The 9,548-nt window shown below is 44.6% G+C and overlaps 1 long non-coding RNA gene across 4 annotated transcripts; it reads right to left on the bottom strand.

Annotated features, from left to right (window-relative positions):
* Positions 1–746: 746 nt before the first annotated feature.
* Positions 747–9,243, bottom strand: LOC128335157 (uncharacterized). Of its 4 annotated transcripts, none has more exons than XR_008311526.1 (5): positions 7,047–9,243; positions 6,226–6,303; positions 4,534–5,174; positions 1,229–4,210; positions 747–1,116 (listed from the first exon to the last, which is right to left on the bottom strand). It is a non-coding gene; the product is annotated as an uncharacterized LOC128335157 (long non-coding RNA). The 4 variants fall into 4 exon arrangements; XR_008311525.1 differs by having other exon boundaries at positions 747–1,379; positions 1,685–4,210; XR_008311524.1 differs by having other exon boundaries at positions 747–3,259; positions 3,672–4,210; positions 7,047–9,242.
* Between the last annotated feature and the right edge of the window lie 305 nt (positions 9,244–9,548).

The following is a 9,548-nucleotide window of genomic DNA, read 5'->3' as shown; positions in this document are numbered from 1 at the left end:
TAAAGTGATGCACATTGGGACGAAAAACCCCAAATTCAAGTCTATGCTGATGGGATCTGAGCTGTTGGTGACTGACCAGGAGAGGGATCTTGGGGTGGTGGTGGACAGCTCGTTGAACGTGTCGACTCAATGTGCAGCAGCTGTGGAAAAGGGCAATTCCATGCTAGGGATCATGAGGAAGGGGACTGAAAATAAAACAGCTAATATTATAATGCCCTTATTCAAAAACTATGGTACAGCCACACCTGGAATACTGTGTACAATTCTGGTTACATCATCTAAAAAAGGACATAGTAGAACTGGAAAAGGTGCAGAATAGGGCAACCAAGATGATCAGGGGCCAGGAGCACCTTCCTTATGAGGCAAGGCTACAACACCTGGGGCTATTTAGTTTAGAAAAAGACAACTGCGGGGAGACATGATAGAGGTCTATAAAATCAGGCATAGGGTGAAGAAAGTGGATGGAGAGAAATTCTTCTCCCTCTCACATCACAACAGAACCAGGGGTCATCCCATGCAATTGATTGGCAGGAAATCTAGAACCAACAAACAAACACTTTTTCACACAACACATCATCCACTTGTGGAATTCTCTGTCAAACAAAATGTCAGATATTGCTGTCCTTGGAGCAGCCCCCGTGGATTTACCACAGGTTTCTAAGGAAGAAGGCTCCCTTGTTTTGCATCTTGTCAGAATTGCTCTTCAAAATTGAAGGTTTGATCAGAAGTGTAGCAGCTACAACAAAAAATTTCCAGACATTTAAAATACATTACAAAAAGAAGAACCCGGGTTCTACACAAAGGCTTTACAGAAATAATGAATGCACAGAATGCTCACATACAGAATAACAATTTAAAGGTAACAATAAACTAAACTGGCTATCAGTAACGTGGAGCAAGAAAGCATCACAGTCCATGGCAAGCGGACCGCTCCTTCCACAATGAATCTTTTCTTCAGACTTCATCTTTTTTCTTCCAGTTGCAGAAAGTTCTCCTCTTTCTTTGGAGGCTACAGGGGAGAGGTTACCAGCACTTCACCCTGACCATAGGACTTCAGCTCCTATGTCCCTACATCACTTATTGTAAGAGCAACTTTCAACCTGTCTGCACAAGTCTCTTTTGAGAGGAAAATCTTCCAGACAGAAGACTTTTAAATAGAGTCACCTTAACTGTATATCTAACATCCTAATAAGGGAGTAAAAACATCTAAATAGGCGTTGATACATACCTCTTTGATATTAGTCACTTTTATACACTTTGGATTTCTTCAAATAACCTCCTAAGTAGGGATTTACCCACAGTCCACATGGCCGTCTATGTAAATCAGTCTGCTAGGGGAAAATTTTCTGGTCTATGGATCGCGATACATTGATTGATTGCTAGGGGAAAAGAAAATCAAAAGCATATTTAGACATAGGTTAATATATACCTCTCTCAGTAGACACTTTTATAAATTTCCGATTTCTTGCAATATCCTTCTTTGTAGGGATTTAACCACAATCCACATGGCACTGTATACAAGTCAACCTGCTGGGTAAGAAGAGAATATATAGGCATATTAACATTCTTTCATCATTTCAAATAATTCATGTTTCAAAATAAAACATTACCACAAATCTTTAACAAATGTTAGTTTCAAACATCACGATAATAGTTTTTTCAGATCCACTGAACAAATACTCACGCAAAGCAGCTAGGTCAGGAGATCTGCACCAAGAAAAATTCCATTGTTCTCCAATCCAAGTTTAGAATCAGGGCTCAGAAAATCCACTAGTCTACCCATCTGTGACAAGTGAAAAAGGATGCCTGATGGGTGAAAAAACCTGACGAGTAATGTACCAACAGAGCTCATTGAGAATGGCTGGTGAACAGAGCTGGTGGTTGTTTTTTTAACTCTTGTTTAGAATACTGAGTTTTTAGTTGTGAATGCTCCTTTTTCTTGTCTATTTTATCTTCTGTTTTATTGCATTTAGTAGTGAATTTTTTTTGCATTTATTAGTGGAGTGTGTGCATTTAGTGGTGGGTTTTTTCCCCATTTAGTAGTGGGCTTTGCGGGGGGGGTTGTTGCATTTAGTAGTGTTTTTTTTTAAAAATTAGTAGTGTGGGGGCTTGCATTTAATAGTGAGTTTTGTTGTTGTTTTGCATTTAGTAGGGGGTGGTTGTTGTTTTCATTTAAGAGAGGGCAAGCGGCCCTGAATAGCATTTTGTTGAATATTTATTATTTCATTCATTCATTCATTCATTGGCTCAGGCTGGTTTACATTGAAATAAAAAAACACAGAATAAAACAATTAAAATCAAGAAATATTTAAACCAGATTAAATCTAATTAAAATTAAGATTAAAACAAGATATCATTAAAAGCCAGGCTGAAGAGATGGTTGTTTAAGGCTCTTGAATAGGCAGGATACAAACAATTTAAACAAACGTATTCTTATTTTTTAGGCATGAACCCTTGAAGCCAGCACAGAATATTCCAGGCTAACTTACCTCACAGGGCCAAGGATAAAATCAGCTCACGCTTGATGCCTCTATTTGCAGCAGCCAGCCACTGGTTTTGAGACTAATCTTCTGAAAACAAGACCTAAAAGGGTAATGCAGTTTTGCTTGGCATGGCTTGTCTCTTGTCACCTCCACTGATCTGTTTTTGAAATCTTTTGGGAAAGAACAAGTTACATAATTTATTTGAAGTGTGAGCAGATCCACGTGATATTAGAGTATGAGACATTTATGAAGGAAGACACCTTAGATTTCCTGAGTAATACATTTTCAGAGTTTCATTTTTATATTCTCCTGTGACAATCGGTATGTAATAAATAAGTATGCTCAGTATTTGTATACATCTTTATATTTTGTATATGTTCTTCAGTTCTCTGATGAAGCCTCATCACGAAAGAGATTGGGACAACTTGTCTTGTCCTCACTCTCTTTGCTCCTTCAGGTCTTTCCTGAAATCTGATGGGAAAGAACAAGTCAAGTCATTTATTTGAAGTGTGAGCAAGACTTGGTGAATATACTTTTCACAGTTTCACTTTTACATTCTCTTGTGACGATCAGTGTGAAATAAATATGTATGCTCAATATTTACACATATTTATATTTTGAATAAAATTGAAGAACTATAATGAACAAAACTGAATAACTATGTTGAATAGTTCTTCAATTCTCGGACAATGCGCCTCCTTGTCACAAGATTGATCAGGTCAGCTTGTCTTGTCTTCTGTGTCCTCCTCATTCCTTGTGCTCTTTCTTGAAACCCACTGGAAGAGAAAAAGGCATGTCATTGATTTTAACGTGTGAGCAATACCACATTCTTCTGTTAGAATATGAGAAGTTCACTAAGGATGAATTCTTCGATTTCTTGGTAACTAGTTTCACAGTTGTTTCAGCTCATCTTGCAAAAATCAATGCATAATGAATACCGGCTGACATCCTGGCCAAATTACCCAATGCAACCCCTATTGAAATTGAGTCCTCCTTTAGAGTAACCATTGAGGGATAACTACTGAGAAACCTAGTCTGCTTGTCAGCCATAACAATACTTATTTGGTATGGATTCTTCAGTGCTCTGCTGAAGAGCCTCATCATAGCAGGCATTAGTCTTGTTCCTCTTCGATTGTCTCTTACACCACCCTGGGAGTTCTATTTTTGACAGGGGTGGGATCCCTTTACCTTGGTCCAGTCCCTGTCTTTGATCCTGCCTCCCACACAGGCCTCTTGGGAGGAGAAAACATTCCAAAATCACCACTCCGGCATGGAGGTCATTGCAAATGTGTGCCAACTCTGTTTCTTCTTTCCAAACATGCCACAAAGGGCTGCTGAGCATGCAGCACACATGAAGTGTGTCCTGTTAAAGGCAGTCTCCATCTTAGAGGATATCCAGCTTGACAAGGCTGTTGGGAGAATTATTATTACATGAAGCTTGTAACATACATGAAGCGTGTTTCATTCCAGTCAGCCACAGAATGAGAGATCATGCTGCCTTCCACAGGTGGTGAGAGAACAAAGCAGCCTGAAGTTTCTACTGATGGCCCCTGGATTGACAGAGCATTCAGGGCGGTGAGGAACACAGCCCTTGCTTTGGCTATCTTGTGCATCGTTGTCGGCTCTTTTAATTCCTTTGTGGCTTGTGTGTCGCTGCCTCTTGGTTCTTCCAAGAGACTCTTTTCCTCCTTCCTTGGCTTGTGTGTAGTTGCCGCCTTTTGTGAATTCTGTTGGGAAAGAAGCTAGGTCTTTTATTTTGAAGTGTTGGCAATATTACATGTTTATCTTATAATATGTAAAGATGGCCTAATAAGAACATATAAGAGTTCTGGAATAACATACTTTAAACAGTTGTTTCACTTTTATATTATCTTGTGACTATCAATGTGTTTTGTGTATATATTCTCCAGTCCTGATAAAGGGCCTTATCTTAAAAGGTGCTGGTAGAGCTCGAGATTTTTTCTGTTATATGGTCTCGCATGCTGACAATTCTTTTTTTCATAAATGGTTTTCTCTTTAGATTGGTCCAGTCAGTATCTTTGAGCCTTACCTGCCACATTGGCCCCTTGGTAGGAGAAAATGCTCCAAGAGCTGCCTGGAGGTCGTAGGGACACATGCGCAGACATGTGTTTCTTCTGGCCCGGTTTGCCACGCAGGGTTGTCAAGGGAACACAATGGAAGAGGCATAAAGCCTCTTCCATTCAAGGCAGCCACCATCTTAGAGTGTATGTAGCCCAAGAAAAGAGTTGCGGGACTAAAGAAGCTTGAAGCTCCCAACACGCGAGAAGCGTGTTCTCTAAATGGCAGAATACAACCTGTACATGGTATTGTGTCTGTTCTTGGCAATTCCCCCAAGCTCCTTGAAGAGGCATGAAGCCTCTTCCATTCAAGGCAGCCACCATTTTAGAGATGCTGCTGTTTTGTGTTGTGATGTGTTTGTCGTGTTGTATGTGCTCTTATTGGAGATTTTTCAATGTTGTGTTGTGAGCCGCCCAGAGGACTATTTGTTATGGGGTGGCTCACAAATAAAGTGCATGATGATGATGATGTTTGGGACAAGAGAGAAGCCTCAAGCTTCTACGCAGCCCCTGGGTTGTGGATTGGTTTGGCTTGCCCTGTGTGTCTGTGTCGCTGGCTCCTTTCACGTCTTCTTGGATTCCGTGACGTTGCCTGTTGGTTGTTTCTTGAAATCTGTTGGAAAAGAGCATATTGTGCCACTCATTCCGAAGTGAGGCAATGTGGCATTTTCTAATCTTATGAGTGTTTGGCCAAAGGATTGAGAGCCAGCGTGGTGTAGTGGTTAGAGTGCTGGACTAGGACCGGGGAGACCGGAGTTCAAATCCCCATTCAGCCATGAGACTTGCTGGGTGACTCTGGGGCAGTCACTTCTCTCTCAGCCTAACCTACTTCACAGGGTTGTTGTGTGAAAGAAACCTAAGTCTGTAGTACACTGCTCTGGGCTCCTTGGAGGAAGAGCGGGATATAAAATGGAAAAAATAAAATAATCCATAATCCATTATATATATATATATCGGGGGCACACTTGAGGTACACTTTCTTCAGACCTCGGAGGAAAAGCCTCATCCCAATATGCAATGATACAGCTAGGGATTCTATTCTGGTAGATTTTCTCCCGTACAATTAGCATTCTCTTTTTGGAGCCTTACCTGCCACGTTGGCCCCTTGGGAGGAACAAATGCTCCAAGAGTTGCACTCCAGCCTGGAGGTCGTAGGGACACATGCGCCGACTCAGTTTCTTCTGGCCCGGTTTGCCACGCAGGGTTGTCGAGGGGACACAATGGAAGAGGCATAAAGCCTCTCCCATTCAAGGCAGCCACCATCTTAGAGTTTATGCAGCCCAAGAAAAGAGTTGCAGGACTAAAGAAGCTTGAAGCTCCCAACACGCGAGAAGCGTGTTCTCTAAATGGCAGAATACAACCTGTACATGGTATTGTGTCTGTTCTTGGCAATTCCCCCAAAGCTGCTTGAAGAGGCATGAAGCCTCTTCCATTCAAGGCAGCCACCATCTTAGAGATGCTGCTGTTTTGTGTTGTGATGTGTTTGTCGTGTTGTATGTGCTCTTATTGGACTTTTTTCAATGTTGTGTTGTGAGCCGCCCAGAGGACTATTTGTTATGGGGTGGCTCACAAATAAAGTGTGTGATGATGATGATGATGTTTGCGACAAGAGAGAAGCCTGAAGCTTCTACACAGCCCCTGGTTTGTGGTTTGGTTTGGCTTACCCTGTGTGTCTGTGTCGTTTGCTCTTTCATGTCTTCTTGGCTTCTGTGATGTCGCCTCCATTGGTTGTTTCTTGAAATCTGTTGGGAAAGAGCAAATCGTGCACCTTATTCCGAAGTGGGGCAAAGTGGTATTTTTTTAATATTATGAGGATTTTGCTAAAGGATTGAGAGCCAGTGTGGTGTAGTGCGTGAAGCGTGTTCTCAAAATGGCAGAATACAAACTGTATATGGTATTGTGTCTCTTCTTGGCAATTCCCCCAAAGCGGTTGTGAGAAAGAAATCTAAGTCTGTAGTACACCGCTCTGGGCTCCTTGGAGGAAGAATGGCATATATATATACATATATATATATATATATATAGAGAGAGAGAGAGAGAGAGAGAGAGAGAGAGAGGGGGGGGGACTTTTTTTAATCTTATGAGGGTGTTGCCAAAGGGTTGAGAGCCAGCGTGTTGTAGTGGTTAGAGTGCTGGACTAGGACTGGGGAGACCGGAGTTCAAATCCCCATTCAGCCATGAGACTTGCTGGGTGACTCTGGGCCAGTCACTTCTCTCTCAGCCTAACCTACTTCACAGGGTTGTTGTGAGAAAGAAACCTAAGTCTGTAGTACACTGCTCTGGGCTCCTTGGAGGCAGAGCGGGATATAAAATGGAAAAAATAAAATAATCCATAATCCATCATATATATCAGAGGAACATTTGAGGTACACTTTCTTCAGTCCTCGGAGGAAAAGCCTCATCACAAAATGCAATGATACAGCTTGGGATTCTATTCTGGTAGATTTTCTCCTGTACAATTAGCATTCTCTTTTTGGAGCCTTACCTGCCACCTTGGCCTCTTGGGAGGAACAAATTCTCCAAGAGCAGCACTCCGGCCTGGGCATCGTAGGGACACATGCACCGACTCCGTTTTTTCTTGCTAAATTGTCCTCCAAGCGATGTTGTGGGGATAGAACACACATTAAAAATGTTCAGTTAAAGATAGGTGCTAAATTGCAGTGTATCTTTCCCTATAAAGTTGGCAGTTATAAAGCAATCTGGTGCTTCTATCATGCATACAAGCCAGCCCCCATCTTAGAGATTATGCTGCCTCCCATGGCTGTTTTATTTATTCATTCTTTCATTAAGTGTCTATACCCCCTTATCCAGTTAGCTCTAGGCGGTTCACAAATATGAAAAGATATAACTCATTAAAAAGAATTTGAGAGAATATAAAGAGAACCCTCTCTTCTCTTGAGAGAATTAAGAAGCCTGAAGCATGTTCCATACAAGCCTGCCTGAAAATTAGAGCTTATGCTGCCTCAGAAAAGTGTTCCGAGTATCTAGAAGCCTAAGCCTTTTAATGCGCAGGGAGGGTGTTCCATTCAAGCCAGCCACTCTCTTAGGAATTATGCTGCCATACACAGCTGTCGGGAGAATAAAGGAGCCTCAGGTCGCACCAAGTTTTCTCAGACTAAAAGGGCCAGTCTGTAGTTGCACAGCAGCCCCTGGCCTCAGGGAATTTCCTGCTACAGCCCCTGTGCTGTTGCGCTCAGAAGTCCTGCCCTACGCGGTCCATAGTTCTAGCATTTGTCTGCACAGAGAAAGAACGCTCTAAGAGTGGACAGATTTTCACCGTGATGCAGAAGACTGTGGCGCCCCAGTGTTCTGAGGACGGGGAGAATCTGTCGCGTGTTGCCCTCTGCAGACAAATGCTACAAATGTGGGCAGTGAGGTGGCCGGGCTTTTGCACACGTCAGCACGGCTGCAGCATCCTCCAAAGGGGTTTGAGTTCTTTTGGCAAGATGAAGCCAAAGCAGAGAGATGAACTCCCCACTCAGAAACTTCACTTCCCCTCAGAAACTGGTTTTTGGCAGGGGTCTTGAAGACCATGTTCCCACCACTCTCCCACAAAGTATTCTTTTAAAAAGCCATATCCTGGCTGAGTAGCATGGCTTGAGTGGTTTCCTCCTCCTTTTTCTGAAGCAACAGAGATTTATTATCCTTATTTTGGTGACGTAAAAGCCCAGGCTGGGCATAGAGCCCTTCCTTGCTCTGTCCTGGAGACAGCCTCCCCTCAGAAAATTTTTGCCTGTGAGCTAAACGTGGGCACAGAGCCCTTCCCCCAGAGGATTAGAAGCAAGCTTAGAGACAGCTTTTCCTCCATGACTGTTTATTAATTATTCTCATTAAAATGCTGAGGTGAAAGCCACTGCCGGGCATGGAGCCCTTCCTTGCCCTGTGGAGACAGCCTTCCCTCAGAGCATTTCTCCGCGGGATGGAAGGAAAGCGGCTGCTGCCCCTTAGAGGCTTGTAGTTAGTCTTCCTCAGCAGCCGAGTAGTAGCAGTGTGGGGCATGAAGCCCCCTATTTCCCTGAGGAGAACCTCTCCTCCTCCTCAGAACTGCTGGCCCTGCTGCTGCAATGTGGGGCGTGAAGCCCCCTATTTCCCTGAGGAGAACCTCTCCTCCTCCTCAGAACTGCTGGCCCTGCTGCTGCAATGTGGGGCGTGAAGCCCCCTATTTCCCTGAGGAGAACCTCTCCTCCTCCTCAGAACTGCTGGCCCTGCTGCTGCAATGTGGGGCGTGAAGCCCCCTATTTCCCTGAGGAGAACCTCTCCTCCTCCTCAGAACTGCTGGCCCTGCTGCTGCAATGTGGGGCGTGAAGCCCCCTATTTCCCTGAGGAGAACCTCTCCTCCTCCTCAGAACTGCTGGCCCTGCTGCTGCAATGTGGGGCGTGAAGCCCCCTATTTCCCTGAGGAGAACCTCTCCTCCTCCTCAGAACTGCTGGCCCTGCTGCTGCAATGTGGGGCGTGAAGCCCCCTATTTCCCTGAGGAGAACCTCTCCTCCTCCTCAGAACTGCTGGCCCTGCTGCTGCAATGTGGGGCGTGAAGCCCCCTATTTCCCTGAGGAGAACCTCTCCTCCTCCTCAGAACTGCTGGCCCTGCTGCTGCAATGTGGGGCGTGAAGCCCCCTATTTCCCTGAGGAGAACCTCTCCTCCTCCTCAGAACTGCTGGCCCTGCTGCTGCTGCTGCAATGTGGGGCGTGAAGCCCCCTATTTCCCTGAGGAGAATCTCTCCTCCTCCTCAGAACTGCTGGCCCTGCTGCTGCAATGTGGGGCGTGAAGCCCCCTATTTCCCTGAGGAGAATCTCTCCTCCTCCTCAGAACTGCTGGCCCTGCTGCTGCAATGTGGGGCGTGAAGCCCCCTATTTCCCTGAGGAGAACCTCTCCTCCTCCTCAGAACTGCTGGCCCTGCTGCTGCTGCTGCAATGTGGGGCGTGAAGCCCCATATTTCCCTGAGGAGAACCTCTCCTCCTCCTCAGAACTGCTGGCCCGGCTGCTGC

Source organism: Hemicordylus capensis, chromosome 10 (genome assembly GCF_027244095.1).
Source record: "Hemicordylus capensis ecotype Gifberg chromosome 10, rHemCap1.1.pri, whole genome shotgun sequence".
NCBI classification, from domain to species: Eukaryota; Metazoa; Chordata; class Lepidosauria; order Squamata; family Cordylidae; genus Hemicordylus; species Hemicordylus capensis.
Note: the sequence above shows the minus strand (reverse complement) of the source record. Positions and strands in the feature narration are given on the sequence as shown.